The sequence below is a fragment of the Pseudophryne corroboree genome, unplaced genomic scaffold, assembly GCF_028390025.1.
Source record: "Pseudophryne corroboree isolate aPseCor3 unplaced genomic scaffold, aPseCor3.hap2 scaffold_195, whole genome shotgun sequence".
In the NCBI taxonomy this organism is placed as follows: Eukaryota; Metazoa; Chordata; class Amphibia; order Anura; family Myobatrachidae; genus Pseudophryne; species Pseudophryne corroboree.
The window spans coordinates 647,986-665,658 of NW_026968590.1; the positions used below are offsets into that span (position 1 = coordinate 647,986).

General features: G+C 49.6%; 25 non-coding genes and 2 pseudogenes across 25 annotated transcripts; 26 read left to right on the forward strand and 1 right to left on the reverse strand.

The window, feature by feature from the left end:
* Positions 1-140: 140 nt before the first annotated feature.
* LOC135004999 (U5 spliceosomal RNA) lies at positions 141-256 on the reverse strand. Its single transcript, XR_010205691.1, has one exon. It is a non-coding gene; the product is annotated as a U5 spliceosomal RNA (small nuclear RNA).
* Positions 257-400: 144 nt separating this feature from the next.
* LOC135004893 (U1 spliceosomal RNA) lies at positions 401-563 on the forward strand. Its single transcript, XR_010205610.1, has one exon. It is a non-coding gene; the product is annotated as a U1 spliceosomal RNA (small nuclear RNA).
* Positions 564-1,234: 671 nt separating this feature from the next.
* On the forward strand, positions 1,235-1,398 carry LOC135004719 (U1 spliceosomal RNA). Its single transcript, XR_010205447.1, has one exon. It is a non-coding gene; the product is annotated as a U1 spliceosomal RNA (small nuclear RNA).
* Positions 1,399-1,550: 152 nt separating this feature from the next.
* On the forward strand, positions 1,551-1,713 carry LOC135004902 (U1 spliceosomal RNA). Its single transcript, XR_010205619.1, has one exon. It is a non-coding gene; the product is annotated as a U1 spliceosomal RNA (small nuclear RNA).
* Positions 1,714-2,384: 671 nt separating this feature from the next.
* LOC135005064 (U1 spliceosomal RNA) lies at positions 2,385-2,548 on the forward strand. Its single transcript, XR_010205756.1, has one exon. It is a non-coding gene; the product is annotated as a U1 spliceosomal RNA (small nuclear RNA).
* Positions 2,549-2,700: 152 nt separating this feature from the next.
* LOC135004936 (U1 spliceosomal RNA) lies at positions 2,701-2,863 on the forward strand. The gene has a single exon (XR_010205646.1). It is a non-coding gene; the product is annotated as a U1 spliceosomal RNA (small nuclear RNA).
* A 671-nt stretch (positions 2,864-3,534) lies between these two features.
* LOC135004784 (U1 spliceosomal RNA) lies at positions 3,535-3,698 on the forward strand. The gene has a single exon (XR_010205510.1). It is a non-coding gene; the product is annotated as a U1 spliceosomal RNA (small nuclear RNA).
* Positions 3,699-3,850: 152 nt separating this feature from the next.
* On the forward strand, positions 3,851-4,013 carry LOC135004896 (U1 spliceosomal RNA). The gene has a single exon (XR_010205613.1). It is a non-coding gene; the product is annotated as a U1 spliceosomal RNA (small nuclear RNA).
* Positions 4,014-4,683: 670 nt separating this feature from the next.
* LOC135004765 (U1 spliceosomal RNA) lies at positions 4,684-4,847 on the forward strand. Its single transcript, XR_010205492.1, has one exon. It is a non-coding gene; the product is annotated as a U1 spliceosomal RNA (small nuclear RNA).
* A 152-nt stretch (positions 4,848-4,999) lies between these two features.
* LOC135004897 (U1 spliceosomal RNA) lies at positions 5,000-5,162 on the forward strand. The gene has a single exon (XR_010205614.1). It is a non-coding gene; the product is annotated as a U1 spliceosomal RNA (small nuclear RNA).
* Positions 5,163-5,776: 614 nt separating this feature from the next.
* Positions 5,777-5,940, forward strand: LOC135005060 (U1 spliceosomal RNA). The gene has a single exon (XR_010205752.1). It is a non-coding gene; the product is annotated as a U1 spliceosomal RNA (small nuclear RNA).
* Positions 5,941-6,092: 152 nt separating this feature from the next.
* LOC135004948 (U1 spliceosomal RNA) lies at positions 6,093-6,234 on the forward strand (annotated as a pseudogene).
* A 3,056-nt stretch (positions 6,235-9,290) lies between these two features.
* Positions 9,291-9,454, forward strand: LOC135004899 (U1 spliceosomal RNA). The gene has a single exon (XR_010205616.1). It is a non-coding gene; the product is annotated as a U1 spliceosomal RNA (small nuclear RNA).
* Positions 9,455-9,606: 152 nt separating this feature from the next.
* Positions 9,607-9,769, forward strand: LOC135004788 (U1 spliceosomal RNA). Its single transcript, XR_010205512.1, has one exon. It is a non-coding gene; the product is annotated as a U1 spliceosomal RNA (small nuclear RNA).
* A 674-nt stretch (positions 9,770-10,443) lies between these two features.
* On the forward strand, positions 10,444-10,607 carry LOC135004685 (U1 spliceosomal RNA). Its single transcript, XR_010205414.1, has one exon. It is a non-coding gene; the product is annotated as a U1 spliceosomal RNA (small nuclear RNA).
* Positions 10,608-10,759: 152 nt separating this feature from the next.
* LOC135004848 (U1 spliceosomal RNA) lies at positions 10,760-10,922 on the forward strand. Its single transcript, XR_010205571.1, has one exon. It is a non-coding gene; the product is annotated as a U1 spliceosomal RNA (small nuclear RNA).
* Positions 10,923-11,596: 674 nt separating this feature from the next.
* LOC135004911 (U1 spliceosomal RNA) lies at positions 11,597-11,760 on the forward strand. Its single transcript, XR_010205627.1, has one exon. It is a non-coding gene; the product is annotated as a U1 spliceosomal RNA (small nuclear RNA).
* A 152-nt stretch (positions 11,761-11,912) lies between these two features.
* On the forward strand, positions 11,913-12,075 carry LOC135004812 (U1 spliceosomal RNA). Its single transcript, XR_010205535.1, has one exon. It is a non-coding gene; the product is annotated as a U1 spliceosomal RNA (small nuclear RNA).
* A 674-nt stretch (positions 12,076-12,749) lies between these two features.
* LOC135004767 (U1 spliceosomal RNA) lies at positions 12,750-12,913 on the forward strand. Its single transcript, XR_010205494.1, has one exon. It is a non-coding gene; the product is annotated as a U1 spliceosomal RNA (small nuclear RNA).
* Positions 12,914-13,065: 152 nt separating this feature from the next.
* On the forward strand, positions 13,066-13,217 carry LOC135004970 (U1 spliceosomal RNA; annotated as a pseudogene).
* Positions 13,218-13,902: 685 nt separating this feature from the next.
* LOC135004676 (U1 spliceosomal RNA) lies at positions 13,903-14,066 on the forward strand. Its single transcript, XR_010205405.1, has one exon. It is a non-coding gene; the product is annotated as a U1 spliceosomal RNA (small nuclear RNA).
* Positions 14,067-14,218: 152 nt separating this feature from the next.
* On the forward strand, positions 14,219-14,381 carry LOC135004829 (U1 spliceosomal RNA). The gene has a single exon (XR_010205552.1). It is a non-coding gene; the product is annotated as a U1 spliceosomal RNA (small nuclear RNA).
* A 674-nt stretch (positions 14,382-15,055) lies between these two features.
* On the forward strand, positions 15,056-15,219 carry LOC135004743 (U1 spliceosomal RNA). The gene has a single exon (XR_010205471.1). It is a non-coding gene; the product is annotated as a U1 spliceosomal RNA (small nuclear RNA).
* A 152-nt stretch (positions 15,220-15,371) lies between these two features.
* Positions 15,372-15,534, forward strand: LOC135004881 (U1 spliceosomal RNA). The gene has a single exon (XR_010205599.1). It is a non-coding gene; the product is annotated as a U1 spliceosomal RNA (small nuclear RNA).
* Positions 15,535-16,208: 674 nt separating this feature from the next.
* LOC135004637 (U1 spliceosomal RNA) lies at positions 16,209-16,372 on the forward strand. Its single transcript, XR_010205369.1, has one exon. It is a non-coding gene; the product is annotated as a U1 spliceosomal RNA (small nuclear RNA).
* A 152-nt stretch (positions 16,373-16,524) lies between these two features.
* On the forward strand, positions 16,525-16,687 carry LOC135004849 (U1 spliceosomal RNA). The gene has a single exon (XR_010205572.1). It is a non-coding gene; the product is annotated as a U1 spliceosomal RNA (small nuclear RNA).
* Positions 16,688-17,361: 674 nt separating this feature from the next.
* LOC135004923 (U1 spliceosomal RNA) lies at positions 17,362-17,525 on the forward strand. The gene has a single exon (XR_010205638.1). It is a non-coding gene; the product is annotated as a U1 spliceosomal RNA (small nuclear RNA).
* The last annotated feature ends 148 nt before the right edge of the window (positions 17,526-17,673 follow it).

A 17,673-nucleotide genomic window follows, 5' to 3' on the forward strand; every position in this document is an offset into this window, starting at 1 on the left:
TTCCATGTGCTCCCAGATCTTTCAATCAAGTAGCATGGTCAAGAAAGTTCTGTTTGAAAAGAAACAAACATTTACTGTCATTTCTATGCAAATGAGCTTACATTAAAGCACACTCATTCTATCTTTAAACCGATAAAAGAAACCCCAAAAAGATGGGGCATGCAAAAATTGAGATAAAACTCGGTTTTGCTCCTCTCCACGGAAATCTTTAGTAAAAGGCGAAAGATTTGTTCGTTCTGAAGAGAAACCAGAGCATGACCAAGATTTTTATCTGAAAATATGTGTTCTCCCTGCAGTTGTTGTCCCCAGATGAGAGTTCCTTTGTGCTGACTCAGTTGAATCTCCTTTACTTGACAGGGGGATGCTCGAGCAGCGACCCTCCCCAGCTCTAGCCCAACTCCTACTTACCTGCCAGGTGAGATACTATGATCATGAAGGTGCTTCTCCCAGGGCAAGGCTCACCCATTGCACTCTGGGTGTGCTGCTTCTGCGATTTCCCCAAATGTGGGAAACTTGACTGCATAATTTGTGTTTCCCCTGGTCGGCTCTCGTATAATTCAGATCTCTTTGTCTCAGGTCTCTCTCCAGCCTAGTTTGCTGTCTGTTTCCACTTCTCTTTTCTTGAGCCGCTCCCTTCTATGCCCTTGCGCACTATCCTGACTTCTCCCGTCTGCTTACTTCGTGCCTTCCAACGCACAATGCAAACTACAGGTAGTGCTGCAGGGCCCACACCCTTTTACTTGCCTTACAGAGCGTCTCTGGAGCAGTTACAGTGCCCAGCTGCTGCAAGAAATCAGCTTGAATGCTTCAGGGGCTGGGGCATAGCCAACATGAGCCCCACACCGAAGGAGGGTGGAGGTGTGTAATGCGAACTAGGGGTCATCCAAGCGCCGCAAAAGGCCGCCATGCCCTGCACGCCCCTTGTCTCTTTTCATATGCAGACGAGGGTTGAAGCCAACTTTGACCCACTGTTTGGATGACATCACCATATGCAAATCCATCTGCTGCAGGCCTTCCCCCAGGAATGCTTGCACTAGTTGTTGCATTTGGTTTGTTGTTTGGGGGTGCTTCAGTATTAGGCAGCCTTCTGCCCTCCCATGTTCATCTGAAAATATGTGTTCTCCCTGCAGTTGTTGTCCCCAGATGAGAGTTCCCTTGTGCTGCCTCAGTTGAATCTCCTTTACTTGACAGAGATGTGCCTGAGCAGCGGCCCTCCCCAGCCCTATCCCAAATCATACTTATTTTGCATAGGCGATACCATGGTCATGAAGATTGTTCTCCCAGTGTGAGGTTCATTCATTGCATTCTGGGTATACTGACCCCTGTGATTTCCCCAAATGTGGGAAACTCGACTGCATTATTTGTGGTAGTGGGGGACTGTGTTTGTGCTTTCCTCTGGTCAGCTCTGGTAAAAATCAGATTTCTTTATGTCAGATCTTCCTCTAGCCTTGTTCTTCTTTCGAGAGTTCCCTTGTGCTGCCTCAGTTGGATCTCTTTCACTTGACAGGGGGGTACCCGAGCAGCGACCCTCCCCAGCTCTAGCCCAACTCCTACTTACCTGCCAGGTGAGATACTATGATCATGAAGGTGCTTCTCCCAGGGCAAGGCTCACCCATTGCACTCTGGTTGTGCTGCCCCTGCGATTTCCCCAAATGTGGGAAACTTGACTGCATAATTTGTGTTTCCCTTGGTCGGCTCTCGTATAATTCAGATCTCTTTGTCTCAGGTCTCTCTCCAGCCTAGTTTGCTGTCTGTTTCCACTTCTCTTTTCTTGAGCCGCTCCCTTCTATGCCCTTGCGCACTATCCTGACTTCTCCCGTCTGCTTACTTCGTGCCTTCCAACGCACAATGCAAACTACAGGTAGTGCTGCAGGGCCCACACCCTTTTACTTGCCGTACAGAGCAGCTCTGGAGCAGTTACAGTGCCCAGCTGCTGCAAGAAATCAGCTTGAATGCTTCAGGGGCTGGGGCATAGCCAACATGAGCCCCACACCGAAGGAGGGTGGAGGTGTGTAATGCGAACTAGGGGTCAGCCAAGCGCCGCAAAAGGCCGCCATGCCCTGCACGCCCCTTTTCTCTTTTCATATGCAGACGAGGGTTGAAGCCAACTTTGACCCACTGCTTGAATGGCATCACCATATGCAAATCCATCTGCTGCAGGCCTTCCCCCAGGAATGCTTGCACTAGTTGTTGCATTTGGTTTGTTGTTTGGGGGTGCTTCAGTATTAGGCAGCCTTCTGCCCTCCCATGTTCATCTGAAAATATGTGTTCTCCCTGCAGTTGTTGTCCCCAGATGAGAGTTCCCTTGTGCTGCCTCAGTTGAATCTCCTTTACTTGACAGAGATGCGCCTGAGCAGCGGCCCTCCCCAGCCCTATCCCAAATCATACTTATTTTGCATAGGAGAGACCATGGTCTTGAAGATTGTTCTCCCAGGGTGAGGTTCATTCATTGCATTCTGGGTATGCTGACCCCTGTGATTTCCCCAAATGTGGGAAACTCAACTGCATTATTTGTGGTAGTGGGGGACTGTGTTTGTGCTTTCCTCTGGTCAGCTCTGGTAAAAGTCAGATTTATTTGTTTCAGATCTTCCTCTAGCCTTGTTCTTCTTTCGAGAGTTCCCTTGTGCTGCCTCAGTTGGATCTCCTTCACTTGACAGGGGTGTGCCCGAGCAGCGACCCTCCCCAGCTCTAGCCCAACTTCTACTTACCTGCCAGGTGAGATACTATAATCATGAAGGTGCTTCTCCCAGGGCAAGGCTCACCCATTGCACTCTGGATGTGCTGCCCCTGCGATTTCCCCAAATGTGGGAAACTTGACTGCATAATTTGTGTTTCCCCTGGTCGGCTCTCGTATAATTCAGATCTCTTTGTCTCAGGTCTCTCTCCAGCCTAGTTTGCTGTCTGTTTCCACTTCTCTTTTCTTAAGCCGCTCCATTCTATGGCCTTGCGCACTATCCTTACTTCTCCCGTCTGCTTACTTTGTGCCTTCCAATACACAATGCAAACTACAGGTAGTGCTGCAGGGCCCACACCCTTTTACTTGCCGTACAGAGCAGCTCTGGAGCTGTTACAGTGCCCAGCTACTGCAAGAAATCAGCTTGAATGCTTCAGGGGCTGGGGCATAGCCAACATGAGCCCCACACCGAAGGAGAATGGAGGTGTTTAATGCGAACTAGGGGTCATCCAAGCGCCGCAAAAGGCCGCCATGCCCTGCACGCCCCTTTTCTCTTTTCATATGCAGACGAGGGTTGAAGCCAACTTTGACCCACTGCTTGGATGACATCACCATATGCAAATCCATCTGCTGCAGGCCTTCCCCCAGGAATGCTTGCACTAGTTGTTGCATTTGGTTTGTTGTTTGGGGGTGCTTCAGTATTAGGCAGCCTTCTGCCCTCCCATGTTCATCTGAAAATATGTGTTCTCCCTGCAGTTGTTGTCCCCAGATGAGAGTTCCCTTATGCTGCCTCAGTTGAATCTCCTTTACTTGACAGAGATGTGCCTGAGCAGCGGCCCTCCCCAGCCCTATCCCAAATCATACTTATTTTGCATAGGAAATACCATGGTCATGAAGATTATTCTCCCAGTGTGAGGTTCATTCATTGCATTCTGGGTATGCTGACCCCTGTGATTTCCCCAAATGTGGGAAACTCGACAGCATTATTTGTGGTAGTGGGGGACTGTGTTTGTGTTTTCCTCTGGTCAGCTCTGGTAAAAGTCAGATTTCTTTGTCTCAGATCTTCCTCTAGCCTTGTTCTTCTTTCGAGAATTCCCTTGTGCTGCCTCAGTTGGATCTCCTTCACTTGACAGGGGGGTACCCGAGCAGCGACCCTCCCCAGTTCTAGCCCAACTCCTACTTACCTGCCAGGTGAGATACTATGATCACGTAGGTGCTTCTCCCAGGGCAAGGCTCACCCATTGCACTCTGGGTGTGCTGCTCCTGCGATTTCCCCAAATGTGGGAAACTTGACTGCATAATTTGTGTTTCCCCTGGTCGGCTCTCGTATAATTCAGATCTCTTTGTCTCAGGTCTCTCTCCAGCCTAGTTTGCTGTCTGTTTCCACTTCTCTTTTCTTAAGCCGCTCCATTCTATGGCCTTGCGCACTATCCTTACTTCTCCCGTCTGCTTACTTTGTGCCTTCCAATGCACAATGCAAACTACAGGTAGTGCTGCAGGGCCCACACCCTTTTACTTGCCGTACAGAGCAGCTCTGGAGCTGTTACAGTGCCCAGCTACTGCAAGAAATCAGCTTGAATGCTTCAGGGGCTGGGGCATAGCCAACATGAGCCCCACACCGAAGGAGGGTGGAGGTGTTTAATGCGAACTAGGGGTCATCCAAGCGCCGCAAAAGGCCGCCATGCCCTGCACGCCCCTTTTCTCTTTTCATATGCAGACAAGGGTTGAAGCCAACTTTGACCCACTGCTTGGATGACATCACCATATGCAAATCCATCTGCTGCAGGCCTTCCCCCAGGAATGCTTGCACTAGTTGTTGCATTTGGTTTGTTGTTTGGGGGTGCTTCAGTATTAGGCAGCCTTCTGCCCTCCCATGTTCATCTGAAAATATGTGTTCTCCCTGCAGTTGTTGTCCCCAGTGAGAGTTCCCTTATGCTGCCTCAGTTGAATCTCCTTTAATTGACAGAGATGTGCCTGAGCAGCGGCCCTCCCCAGCCCTATCCCAAATCATACTTATTTTGCATAGGAGATACCATGGTCATGAAGATTATTCTCCCAGTGTGAGGTTCATTCATTGCATTCTGGGTATGCTGACCCCTGTGATTTCCCCAAATGTGGGAAACTCGACAGCATTATTTGTGGTAGTGGGGGACTGTGTTTGTGTTTTCCTCTGGTCAGCTCTGGTAAAAGTCAGATTTCTTTGTCTCAGATCTTCCTCTAGCCTTGTTCTTCTTTCGAGAATTCCCTTGTGCTGCCTCAGTTGGATCTCCTTCACTTGACAGGGGGGTACCCGAGCAGCGACCCTCCCCAGTTCTAGCCCAACTCCTACTTACCTGCCAGGTGAGATACTATGATCACGTAGGTGCTTCTCCCAGGGCAAGGCTCACCCATTGCACTCTGGGTGTGCTGCTCCTGCGATTTCCCCAAATGTGGGAAACTTGACTGCATAATTTGTGTTTCCCCTGGTCGGCTCTCGTATACTTCAGATCTCTTTGTCTCAGGTCTCTCTCCAGCCTAGTTTGCTGTCTGTTTCCACTTCTCTTTTCTTAAGTGCCTTCCAATGCACAATGCAAACTACAGATAGTGCTGCAGGGCCCACACCCTTTTACTTGCCGTACAGAGCAGCTCTGGAGCTGTTACAGTGCCAAGCTGCTGCAAGAAATCAGCTTGAATGCTTCAGGGGCTGGGGCATAGCCAACATGAGCCCCACACCGAAGGAGGGTGGGGGTGTTTAATGCGAAATAAGGGTCATCCAACGCCGCAAAAGGCCGCCATGCCCTGCATACCCCTTTTCTCTTTTCATATGCAGATGAGGGTTCCAGCCAACTTTGGCCCACTGCTTGGATGACATCACCGTATGCAAATCCGTCTTCTGCAGAACTTCCCCCAGGAATGCTTGTACTAGTTGTTGCATTTGGTTTGTTGTTTGGGGGTGCTTCAGTATTAGGCAGCCTTCTGCCCTCCCATGTTCATCTGAAAATATGTGTTCTCCCTGCAGTTGTTGTCCCCAGATGGGAGTTCCCTTGTGCTGCCTCAGTTGAATCTCCTTTACTTGACAGAGATGTGCCTGAGCAGCGGCCCTCCCCAGCCCTATCCCAAATCATACTTATTTTGCATAGGAGATACCATGGTCATGAAGATTGTTCTCCGAGGGTGAGGTTCATTCATTGCATTTTGGGTATGCTGACCCCTGTGATTTCCCCAAATGTGGGAAACTCGACTGCATTATTTGTGGTAGTGGGGGACTGTGTTTGTGCTTTCCTCTGGTCAGCTCTGGTAAAAGTCAGATTTCTTTGTCTCAGATTTTCCTCTAGCCTTGTTCTTCTTTCGAGAGTTCCCTTGTGCTGCCTCAGTTGGATCTCCTTCACTTGACAGGGGGGTACCCGAGCAGCAACCCTCCCCAGCTCTAGCCCAACTCCTACTTACCTGCCAGGTGAGATACTATGATCACGTAGGTGCTTCTCCCAGGGCAAGGCTCACCCATTGCACTCTGGGTGTGCTGCTCCTGCGATTTCCCCAAATGTGGGACACTTGACTGCATAATTTGTGTTTCCCCTGGTCGGCTCTCATATAATTTAGATCTCTTTGTCTCAGGTCCCTCTCCAGCCTAGTTTGCTGCCTGTTTCCACTTCTCTTTTCTTGAGCCGCTCCCTTCTATGCCCTTGTGCACTATCCTGACTTCCCCGTCTGCTTACTTTGTGCCTTCCAACGCACAATGCAAAATACAGGTAGTGCTGCAGGGCCCACACCCTTTTACTTGCTTTACAGAGCAGCTCTGGAGCTGTTACAGTGCCCAGCTGCTGCAAGAAATCAGCTTGAATGCTTCAGGGGCTTTGGCATAGCCAACATGAGCCCCACACCGAAGGAGGGTGGAGGTGTTTAATGCGAACTAGGGGTCATCCAAGCGCCGCAAAAGGCCGCCATGCCCTGCACACCCCTTTTTTATTTTCATATGCAGACGAGGGTTGAAGCCAACTTTGACCCACTGCTTGGATGACATCACCATATGCAAATCCATCTGCTGCAGGCCTTCCCCCAGGAATGCTTGCACTAGTAGTTGCATTTGGTTTGTTTTTTGGGGGTGCTTCAGTATTAGGCAGCCTTCTGCCCTCCCATGTTCATCTGAAAATATGTGTTCTCCCTGCAGTTGTTGTCCCCAGATGAGAGTTACATTTCTGAATGAAAAAGCTATCCAAGGTTATAATACTTAAAATATCAACATGGTTAATCCGGGGGTAACATGAGTTATAGTAGCTAACTAGTCATAAAACATTATTCAGCAAGTATGTAGAATCATCACAACTTAAAACAGGTTGAACACGATGGGCAATTTGCCTCTATTCAACCTCAAAAACTATGTTACTATATGTTACTATATTACTATGTTACTGTAGTATACAGAACACCACAATGTAATGAGCAGTGATAGTGAGCACTGATGAGGATACTAAAACTGACACTGAGCAGCAAGATGCAGCACTGGACTATTAGTAATGTACTGTAGTATGCTGAGCACCACAATGCAGCACAAGACAATGAGCAGTGATACTGAGCACTGATGAGGATACTACTGAGAACTGACACTGAGCAGGAGAGACACACTACTAGTATTACTGAGCAGCAATAAGTAACCACTGATACTGAGCACTGATATGGAGATTTCCACTGAGAGAACATAGCCACGTCCTCTCCGCTCTCTCTTCAATGCACGAGTAAAAATGGCGGCAACGCGCAGCTCTTTATATGGAATCCGAATCTCGCGAGAATCCGACAGCGGGATGATGACATTTTCCCTTGTTCAGGTTTTCCGAGTCAGGCGGGAACAACCGAGCCTGCCTCGGACCAGTGTAAACCACGTGGAGTTCGTCGGGAATTCGGTTCTCGGAGAACCGAACCCGCTCCTCTATATATACTATATTACTATGTTACTGTAGTATACAGAACACCACAATGCAATGAGCAGTGATAGTGAGCACTGATGAGGATACTAGAACTGACACTGAGCAGCAAGATGCAGCACTGGACTATTAGTAATGTACTGTAGTATGCTGAGCACCACAATGCAGCACAAGACAATGAGCAGTGATACTGAGCACTGATGAGGATACTACTGAGAACTGACACTGAGCAGGAGAGACACACTACTAGTATTACTGAGCAGCAATAAGTAACCACTGATACTGAGCACTGATATTGAGATTTCCACTGAGAGAACATAGCCACGTCCTCTCCGCTCTCTCTTCAATGCACGAGTAAAAATGGCAGCAACGCGCAGCTCTTTATATGGAATCCGAATCTCGCGAGAATCCGACAGCGGGATGATGACATTTTCCCTTGTTCAGGTTTTCCGAGTCAGGCGGGAACAACCGAGCCTGCCTCGGACCAGTGTTAACCACGTGGAGTTCGTGGGGAATTCGGTTCTCGGAGAACCGAACCCGCTCCTCTCTACCTTATACCCATCAATTTTTTTATTTTCAGTCTAAGCCCCTGCAGTTTTCTGTAAGCATCTGCTTCGCTATGATGATCAACAAGTCACAAGGGCAAACACTCAGGGCTTGAGGCGTAGATCTTAGGACCAGCTGCTACAAGCATGGCAGAGGTGTCACTATCACTGGTGAGACCCAGAGAGGTGGCGAGGGAGATTGTAATGCAGTGCGTGCAGATAAACAGCGCAATGGTAAAAAGGAGGCATGGTTTCATAGGTAGGGGCGTGGCCTGGTGGCCTGAATCTACATTTTGTTGCTCCGGGAGTCCCGGGGGTTGGGGGCTGCACCCGGGGACTAGTGTGTGAGCGGTGCTGGCTCCTGCACAGTGACAGGGCATGGCCACCCAGCATGACGCCTCCCTTCTTGACCATGCTGTAATTGCAGTCGCACTGCAGTTCAGCGTGATCATAAAAAATGGTGTAGGCTCCTGCTGGTGCAGACTGTAGAGAAAAGCTGCTGTGACCACGCCCCCTGTGTCTCCTCCGTTGCAGACCCCATTTTGAAGCCTTGCCCCCGGACTAAGAGAAAAGAATGCCCTTGCGCACTATCCTGACTTCTCCTCCCGTCTGCTTAATTTGTGCCTTCCAACGCACAATGCGAACAACAGGTGGTGCTGCAGGGCCCACACTCTTTTACTTGCCTTACAGAACAGCTCTGGAGCTGTTACAGTGCCCAGCTGCTGCAAGAAATCAGCTTGAATGCTTCAGGGGATGGGGCATGGCCAACATGAGCCCCACACCAAAGGAGGGTGGGGGTGTTTAATGCGAACTAGGGGTCATCCAAGCACTGCAAAAGGCCGCCATGCCCTGCATGCCCCTTTTCTCTTTTCATATGCAGATGAGGGTTCCAGTCAACTTTGGCCCACTGCTTGGATAACATCACCATATGCAAATCTGTCTGCTGCAGACCTTCCCCCAAGAGTGCTTGTACTAGTTGTTGCATATGGTTTGATATTTGATGGTGCTTCAGTATTAGGCAGCCTTCCGCCCTCCCATGTTCATCTGAAAAGATGTGGTCTCCCTGCAGTTGTTGTCCCCAGATGAGAGTTCCCTTGTGCTGCCTCAGTTGAATCTCCTTTACTTGACAGAGATGTGCCTGAGCAGCGGCCCTCACCAGCCCTATCCCAAATCATACTTATTTTGCATAGGAGATACCATGGTCATGAAGATTGTTCTCCCAGGGTGAGGTTCATTCATTGCATTCTGGGTATGCTGACCCCTGTGATTTTCCCAAATGTGGGAAACTCGACTGCATTATTTGTGGTAGTGGGGGACTGTGTTTGTGCTTTCCTCTGGTCAGCTCTGGTAAAAGTCAGATTTCTTTGTCTCAGATCTTCCTCTAGCCTTGTTCTTCTTTCGAGAGTTCCCTGGTGCTGCCTCAGTTGGATCTCCTTCACTTCACAGGGGGGAACCCGAGCAGCGACCCTCCCCAGCTCTAGCCCAACTCCTACTTACCTGCCAGGTGAGATACTATGATCATGAAGGTGTTTCTCCCAGGGCAAGGCTCACCCATTGCACTCTGGGTGTGCTGCCCCTGCGATTTCCCCAAATGTGGGAAACTTGACTGCATAATTTGTGTTTCCCCTGGTCGGCTCTCGTATAATTCAGATCTCTTTGTCTCAGGTCTCTCTCCAGCCTAGTTTGCTGTCTGTTTCCACTTCTCTTTTCTTCAGCCGCTCCCTTCTATACCCTTGTGCACTATCCTGACTTCTCCTCCAGTCTGCTTACTTTGTGCCTTCCAATGCACAATGCAAACTACAGGAAGTGCTGCAGGGCCCACACCCTTTTACTTGCCTTACAGAGCAGCTCTGGAGCTGTTACAGTGCCCAGCTGCTGCAAGAAATCAGCTTCAATGCTTCAGGGGATGGGGCATGGCCAACATGAGCCCCACACCAAAGGAGGGTGGAGGTGTTTAATGCGAACTAGGGGTCATCCAAGCACCGCAAAAGGCCGCCATGCCCTGCACGCCCATTTTCTCTTTTCATATGCAGATGAGGGTTGAAGCCAACTTTGACCCACTGCTTGGATGACATCACCGTATGCAAATCCGTCTTCTGCAGAACTTCCCCCAGGAATGCTTGCACTAGTTGTTGCATTTGGTTTGTTGTTTGGGGGTGCTTCAGTATTAGGCAGCCTTCTGCCCTCCCATGTTCATCTGAAAATATGTGTTCTCCCTGCAGTTGTTGTCCCCAGATGAGAGTTCCCTTGTGCTGCCTCAGTTGAATCTCCTTTACTTGACAGAGATGTGCATGAGCAGCGGCCCTCCCCAGCCCTATTCCAAATCATACTTATTTTGCATAGGAGATACCATGGTCATGAAGATTGTTCACCCAGGGTGAGGTTCATTCATTGCATTTTGGGTATGCTGACCCCTGTGATTTCCCCAAATGTGGGAAACTTGACTGCATTATTTGTGGTAGTGGGGGACTGTGTTTGTGCTTTCCTCTGGTCAGCTCTGGTAAAAGTCAGATTTCTTTGTCTCAGATTTTCCTCTAGCCTTGTTCTTCTTTCGAGAGTTCCCTTGTGCTGCCTCAGTTGGATCTCCTTCACTTTACAGGGGGGTACCCGAGCAGCGACCCTCCCCAGCTCTAGCCCAACTCCTACTTACCTGCCAGGTGAGATACTATGATCATGAAGGTGCTTCTCCCAGGGAAAGGCTCACCCATTGCACTCTGGGTGTGCTGCCCCTGCGATTTCCCCAAATGTGGGAAACTTGACTGCATAATTTGTGTTTCCCTTGGTCGGCTCTCGTATAATTCAGATCTCTTTGTCTCAGGTCTCTCTCCAGCCTAGTTTGCTGTCTGTTTCCACTTCTCTTTTCTTCAGCCGCTCCCTTCTATACCCTTGTGCACTATCCTGACTTCTCCTCCCGTCTGCTTACTTTGTGCCTTCCAATGCACAATGCAAACTACAGGTAGTGCTTCAGGGCCCACACCCTTTTACTTGCCTTACAGAGCAGCTCTGGAGCTGTTACAGTGCCCAGCTGCTGCAAGAAATCAGCTTGAATGCTTCAGGGGATCGGGCATGGCCAACATGAGCCCCACACCAAAGGAGGGTGGGGGTGTTTAATGCGAACTAGGGGTCATCCAAGCACTGCAAAAGGCCGCCATGCCCTGCATGCCCCTTTTCTCTTTTCATATGCAGATGAGGGTTCCAGTCAACTTTGGCCCACTGCTTGGATAACATCACCATATGCAAATCCGTCTGCTGCAGACCTTCCCCCAGGAGTGCTTGTACTAGTTGTTGCATATGGTTTGATATTTGATGGTGCTTCAGTATTAGGCAGCCTTCCGCCCTCCCATGTTCATCTGAAAAGATGTGGTCTCCCTGCAGTTGTTGTCCCCAGATGAGAGTTCCCTTGTGCTGCCTCAGTTGAATCTCCTTTGCTTGACAGAGATGTGCCTGAGCAGCGGCCCTCACCAGCCCTATCCCAAATCATACTTATTTTGCATAGGAGATACCATGGTCATGAAGATTGTTCTCCCAGGGTGAGGTTCATTCATTGCATTCTGGGTATGCTGACCCCTGTGATTTTCCCAAATGTGGGAAACTCGACTGCATTATTTGTGGTAGTGGGGGACTGTGTTTGTGCTTTCCTCTGGTCAGCTCTGGTAAAAGTCAGATTTCTTTGTCTCAGATCTTCCTCTAGCCTTGTTCTTCTTTCGAGAGTTCCCTGGTGCTGCCTCAGTTGGATCTCCTTCACTTCACAGGGGGGAACCCGAGCAGCGACCCTCCCCAGCTCTAGCCCAACTCCTACTTACCTGCCAGGTGAGATACTATGATCATGAAGGTGCTTCTCCCAGGGCAAGGCTCACCCATTGCACTCTGGGTGTGCTGCCCCTGCGATTTCCCCAAATGTGGGAAACTTGACTGCATAATTTGTGTTTCCCCTGGTCGGCTCTCGTATAATTCAGATCTCTTTGTCTCAGGTCTCTCTCCAGCCTAGTTTGCTGTCTGTTTCCACTTCTCTTTTCTTCAGCCGCTCCCTTCTATACCCTTGTGCACTATCCTGACTTCTCCTCCCGTCTGCTTACTTTGTGCCTTCCAATGCAAAATGCGAACTACAGGTAGTGCTGCAGGGCCCACACCCTTTTACTTGCCTTACAGAGCAGCTCTGGAGCTGTTACAGTGCCCAGCTGCTGCAAGAAATCAGCTTGAATGCTTCAGGGGCTGGGGCATAGCCAACATGAGCCCCACACCAAAGGAGGGTGGAGGTGTTTAATGCAAACTAGGGGTCAGCCAAGCGCCGCAAAAGGCCACCATGCCCTGCACGCCCCTTTTCTCTTTTCATATGCAGACGAGGGTTGAAGCCAACTTTGACCCACTGCTTGGATGACATCACCATATGCAAATCCATCTGCGGCAGGCCTTCCCCCAGGAATGCTTGCACTAGCTGTTGCATTTGGTTTGTTGTTTGGGGGTGCTTCAGTATTAGGCAGCCTTCTGCCCTCCCATGTTCATCTGAAAATATATGTTCTCCCTGCAGTTGTTGTCCCAAGATGAGAGTTCCCTTGTGCTGCCTCAGTTGAATCTCCTTTACTTGACAGAGATGTGCATGAGCAGCGGCCCTCCCCAGCCCTATTCCAAATCATACTTATTTTGCATAGGAGATACCATGGTCATGAAGATTTTTCTCCCAGGGTGAGGTTCATTCATTGCATTTTGGGTATGCTGACCCCTGTGATTTCCCCAAATGTCGGAAACTTGACTGCATTATTTGTGGTAGTGGGAGACTGTGTTTGTGCTTTCCTCTGGTCAGCTCTGGTAAAAGTCAGATTTCTTTGTCTCAGATTTTCCTTTAGCCTTGTTCTTCTTTCGAGAGTTCCCTTGTGCTGCCTCAGTTGGATCTCCTTCACTTTACAGGGGGGTACCCGAGCAGCGACCCTCCCCAGCTCTAGCCCAACTCCTACTTACCTGCCAGGTGAGATACTATGATCATGAAGGTGCTTCTCCCAGGGCAAGGCTCACCCATTGTACTCTGGGTGTGATGCTCCTGCGATTTCCCCAAATGTGGGAATCTTGACTGCATAATTTGTGTTTCCCCTGGTCGGCTCACGTATAATTCAGATCTCTTTGTCTCAGGTCTCTCTCCAGCCTAGTTTTCTGTCTGTTTCCACTTCTCTTTTCTTCAGCCGCTCCCTTCTATACCCTTGTGCACTATCCTGACTTCTCCTCCCATCTGCTTACTTTGTGCCTTCCAATGCACAATGCAAACTACAGGTAGTGCTGCAGGGCCCACACCCTTTTACTTGCCTTACAGAGCAGCTCTGGAGCTGTTACAGTGCCCAGCTGCTGCAAGAAATCAGCTTGAATGCTTCAGGGGCTGGGGCATAGCCAACATGAGCCCCACACCGAAGGAGGGTGGAGGTGTTTAATGCGAACTAGGGGTCATCCAAGCACCGCAAAAGGCCGCCATGCCCTGCACGCCCCTTTTCTCTTTTCATATGCAGATGAGGGTTGAAGCCAACTTTGACCCACTGCTTGGATGACATCACCGTATGCAAATCCATCTTCTGCAGAACTTCCCCCAGGAATGCTTGTACTAGTTGTTGCATTTGGTTTGTTGTTTGGGGGTGCTTCAGTATTAGGCAGCCTTCTGCCCTCCCATGTTCATCTGAAAATATGTGTTCTCCCTGCAGTTGTTGTCCCCAGATGAGAGTTCCCTTGTGCTGCCTCAGTTGAATCTCCTTTACTTGACAGAGATGTGCATGAGCAGCGGCCCTTCCCAGCCCTATTCCAAATCATACTTATTTTGCATAGGAGATACCATGGTCATGAAGATTGTTCTCCCAGGGTGAGGTTCATTCATTGCATTTTGGGTATGCTGACCTCTGTGATTTCCCCAAATGTGGGAAACTTGACTGCATTATTTGTGGTAGTGGGGGACTGTGTTTGTGCTTTCCTCTGGTCAGCTCTGGTAAAAGTCAGATTTCTTTGTCTCAGATTTTCCTCTAGCCTTGTTCTTCTTTCGAGAGTTCCCTTGTGCTGCCTCAGTTGGATCTCCTTCACTTTACAGGGGGGTACCCGAGCAGCGACCCTCCCGAGCTCTAGCCCAACTCCTACTTACCTGCCAGGTGAGATACTATGATCATGAAGGTGCTTCTCCCAGGGCAAGGCTCACCCATTGCACTCTGGGTGTGCTGCTCCTGCGATTTCCCCAAATGTGGGAAACTTGACTGCATAATTTGTGTTTCCCCTGGTCGGCTCTCGTATAATTCAGATCTCTTTGTCTCAGGTCTCTCTCCAGCCTAGTTTGCTGTCTGTTTCCACTTCTCTTTTCTTGAGCCGCTCCCTTCTATGCCCTTGCGCACTATCCTGACTTCTCCTCCTGTCTGCTTACTTTGTGCCTTCCAACGCACAATGCGAACTACAGGTAGTGCTGCAGGGCCCACACCCTTTTACTTGCCTTACAGAGCAGCTCTGGAGCTGTTACAGTGCCCAGCTGCTGCAAGAATTCAGCTTGAATGCTTCAGGGGCTGGGGCATAGCCAACATGAGCCCCACACCAAAGGAGGGTGGAGGTGTTTAATGCAAACTAGGGGTCAGCCAAGCGCCGCAAAAGGCCACCATGCCCTGCACGCCCCTTTTCTCTTTTCATATGCAGACGAGGGTTGAAGCCAACTTTGACCAACTGCTTGGATGACATCACCATATGCAAATCCATCTGCGGCAGGCCTTCCCCCAGGAATGCTTGCACTAGTTGTTGCATTTGGTTTGTTGTTTGGGGGTGCTTCAGTATTAGGCAGCCTTCTGCCCTCCCATGTTCATCTGAAAATTTATGTTCTCCCTGCAGTTGTTGTCCCAAGATGAGAGTTCCCTTGTGCTGCCTCAGTTGAATCTCCTTTACTTGACAGAGATGTGCATGAGCAGCGGCCCTCCCCAGCCCTCTTCCAAATCATACTTATTTTGCATAGGAGATACCATGGTCATGAAGATTTTTCTCCCAGGGTGAGGTTCATTCATTGCATTTTGGGTATGCTGACCCCTGTGATTTCCCCAAATGTGGGAAACTCGACTGCATTATTTGTGGTAGTGGGAGGCTGTGTTTGTGATTTCTTCTGGTCAGCTCTAGTAAAAGTCAGATTTCTTTGTTTCAGATTTTCCTTTAGCCTTGTTCTTCTTTCGAGAGTTCCCTTGTGCTGCCTCAGTTGGATCTCCTTCACTTTACAGGGGGGTACCCGAGCAGCGACCCTCCCCAGCTCTAGCCCAACTCCTACTTACCTGCCAGGTGAGATACTATGATCATGAAGGTGCTTCTCCCAGGGCAAGGCTCACCCATTGTACTCTGGGTGTGCTGCTCCTGCGATTTCCCCAAATGTGGGAAACTTGACTGCATAATTTGTGTTTCCCCTGGTCGGCTCTCGTATAATTCAGATCTCTTTGTCTCAGGTCTCTCTCCAGCCTAGTTTGCTGTCTGTTTCCACTTCTCTTTTCTTCAGCCGCTCCCTTCTATACCCTTGTGCACTATCCTGACTTCTCCTCCAGTCTGCTTACTTTGTGCCTTCCAATGCACAATGCAAACTACAGGAAGTGCTGCAGGGCCCACACCCTTTTACTTGCCTTACAGAGCAGCTCTGGAGCTGTTACAGTGCCCAGCTGCTGCAAGAAATCAGCTTGAATGCTTCAGGGGATGGGGCATGGCCAACATGAGCCCCACACCAAAGGAGGGTGGAGGTGTTTAATGCGAACTAGGGGTCATCCAAGCACCGCAAAAGGCCGCCATGCCCTGCACGCCCATTTTCTCTTTTCATATGCAGATGAGGGTTGAAGCCAACTTTGACCCACTGCTTGGATGACATCACCGTATGCAAATCCGTCTTCTGCAGAACTTCCCCCAGGAATGCTTGCACTAGTTGTTGCATTTGGTTTGTTGTTTGGGGGTGCTTCAGTATTAGGCAGCCTTCTGCCCTCCCATGTTCATCTGAAAATATGTGTTCTCCCTGCAGTTGTTGTCCCCAGATGAGAGTTCCCTTGTGCTGCCTCAGTTGAATCTCCTTTACTTGACAGAGATGTGCATGAGCAGCGGCCCTCCCCAGCCCTATTCCAAATCATACTTATTTTGCATAGGAGATACCATGGTCATGAAGATTGTTCTCCCAGGGTGAGGTTCATTCATTGCATTTTGGGTATGCTGACCCCTGTGATTTCCCCAAATGTGGGAAACTTGACTGCATTATTTGTGGTAGTGGGGGACTGTGTTTGTGCTTTCCTCTGGTCAGCTCTGGTAAAAGTCAGATTTCTTTGTCTCAGATTTTCCTCTAGCCTTGTTCTTCTTTCGAGAGTTCCCTTGTGCTGCCTCAGTTGGATCTCCTTCACTTTACAGGGGGGTACCCGAGCAGCGACCCTCCCCAGCTCTAGCCCAACTCCTACTTACCTGCCAGGTGAGATACTATGATCATGAAGGTGCTTCTCCCAGGGAAAGGCTCACCCATTGCACTCTGGGTGTGCTGCCCCTGCGATTTCCCCAAATGTGGGAAACTTGACTGCATAATTTGTGTTTCCCTTGGTCGGCTCTCGTATAATTCAGATCTCTTTGTCTCAGGTCTCTCTCCAGCCTAGTTTGCTGTCTGTTTCCACTTCTCTTTTCTTCAGCCGCTCCCTTCTATACCCTTGTGCACTATCCTGACTTCTCCTCCCGTCTGCTTACTTTGTGCCTTCCAATGCACAATGCAAACTACAGGTAGTGCTTCAGGGCCCACACCCTTTTACTTGCCTTACAGAGCAGCTCTGGAGCTGTTACAGTGCCCAGCTGCTGCAAGAAATCAGCTTGAATGCTTCAGGGGATGGGGCATGGCCAACATGAGCCCCACACCAAAGGAGGGTGGGGGTGTTTAATGCGAACTAGGGGTCATCCAAGCACTGCAAAAGGCCGCCATGCCCTGCATGCCCCTTTTCTTTTTTCATATGCAGATGAGGGTTCCAGTCAACTTTGGCCCACTGCTTGGATAACATCACCATATGCAAATCCGTCTGCTGCAGACCTTCCCCCAGGAGTGCTTGTACTAGTTGTTGCATATGGTTTGATATTTGATGGTGCTTCAGTATTAGGCAGCCTTCCGCCCTCCCATGTTCATCTGAAAAGATGTGGTCTCCCTGCAGTTGTTGTCCCCAGATGAGAGTTCCCTTGTGCTGCCTCAGTTGAATCTCCTTTGCTTGACAGAGATGTGCCTGAGCAGCGGCCCTCACCAGCCCTATCCCAAATCATACTTATTTTGCATAGGAGATACCATGGTCATGAAGATTGTTCTCCCAGGGTGAGGTTCATTCATTGCATTCTGGGTATGCTGACCCCTGTGATTTTCCCAAATGTGGGAAACTCGACTGCATTATTTGTGGTAGTGGGGGACTGTGTTTGTGCTTTCCTCTGGTCAGCTCTGGTAAAAGTCAGATTTCTTTGTCTCAGATCTTCCTCTAGCCTTGTTCTTCTTTCGAGAGTTCCCTGGTGCTGCCTCAGTTGGATCTCCTTCACTTCACAGGGGGGAACCCGAGCAGCGACCCTCCCCAGCTCTAGCCCA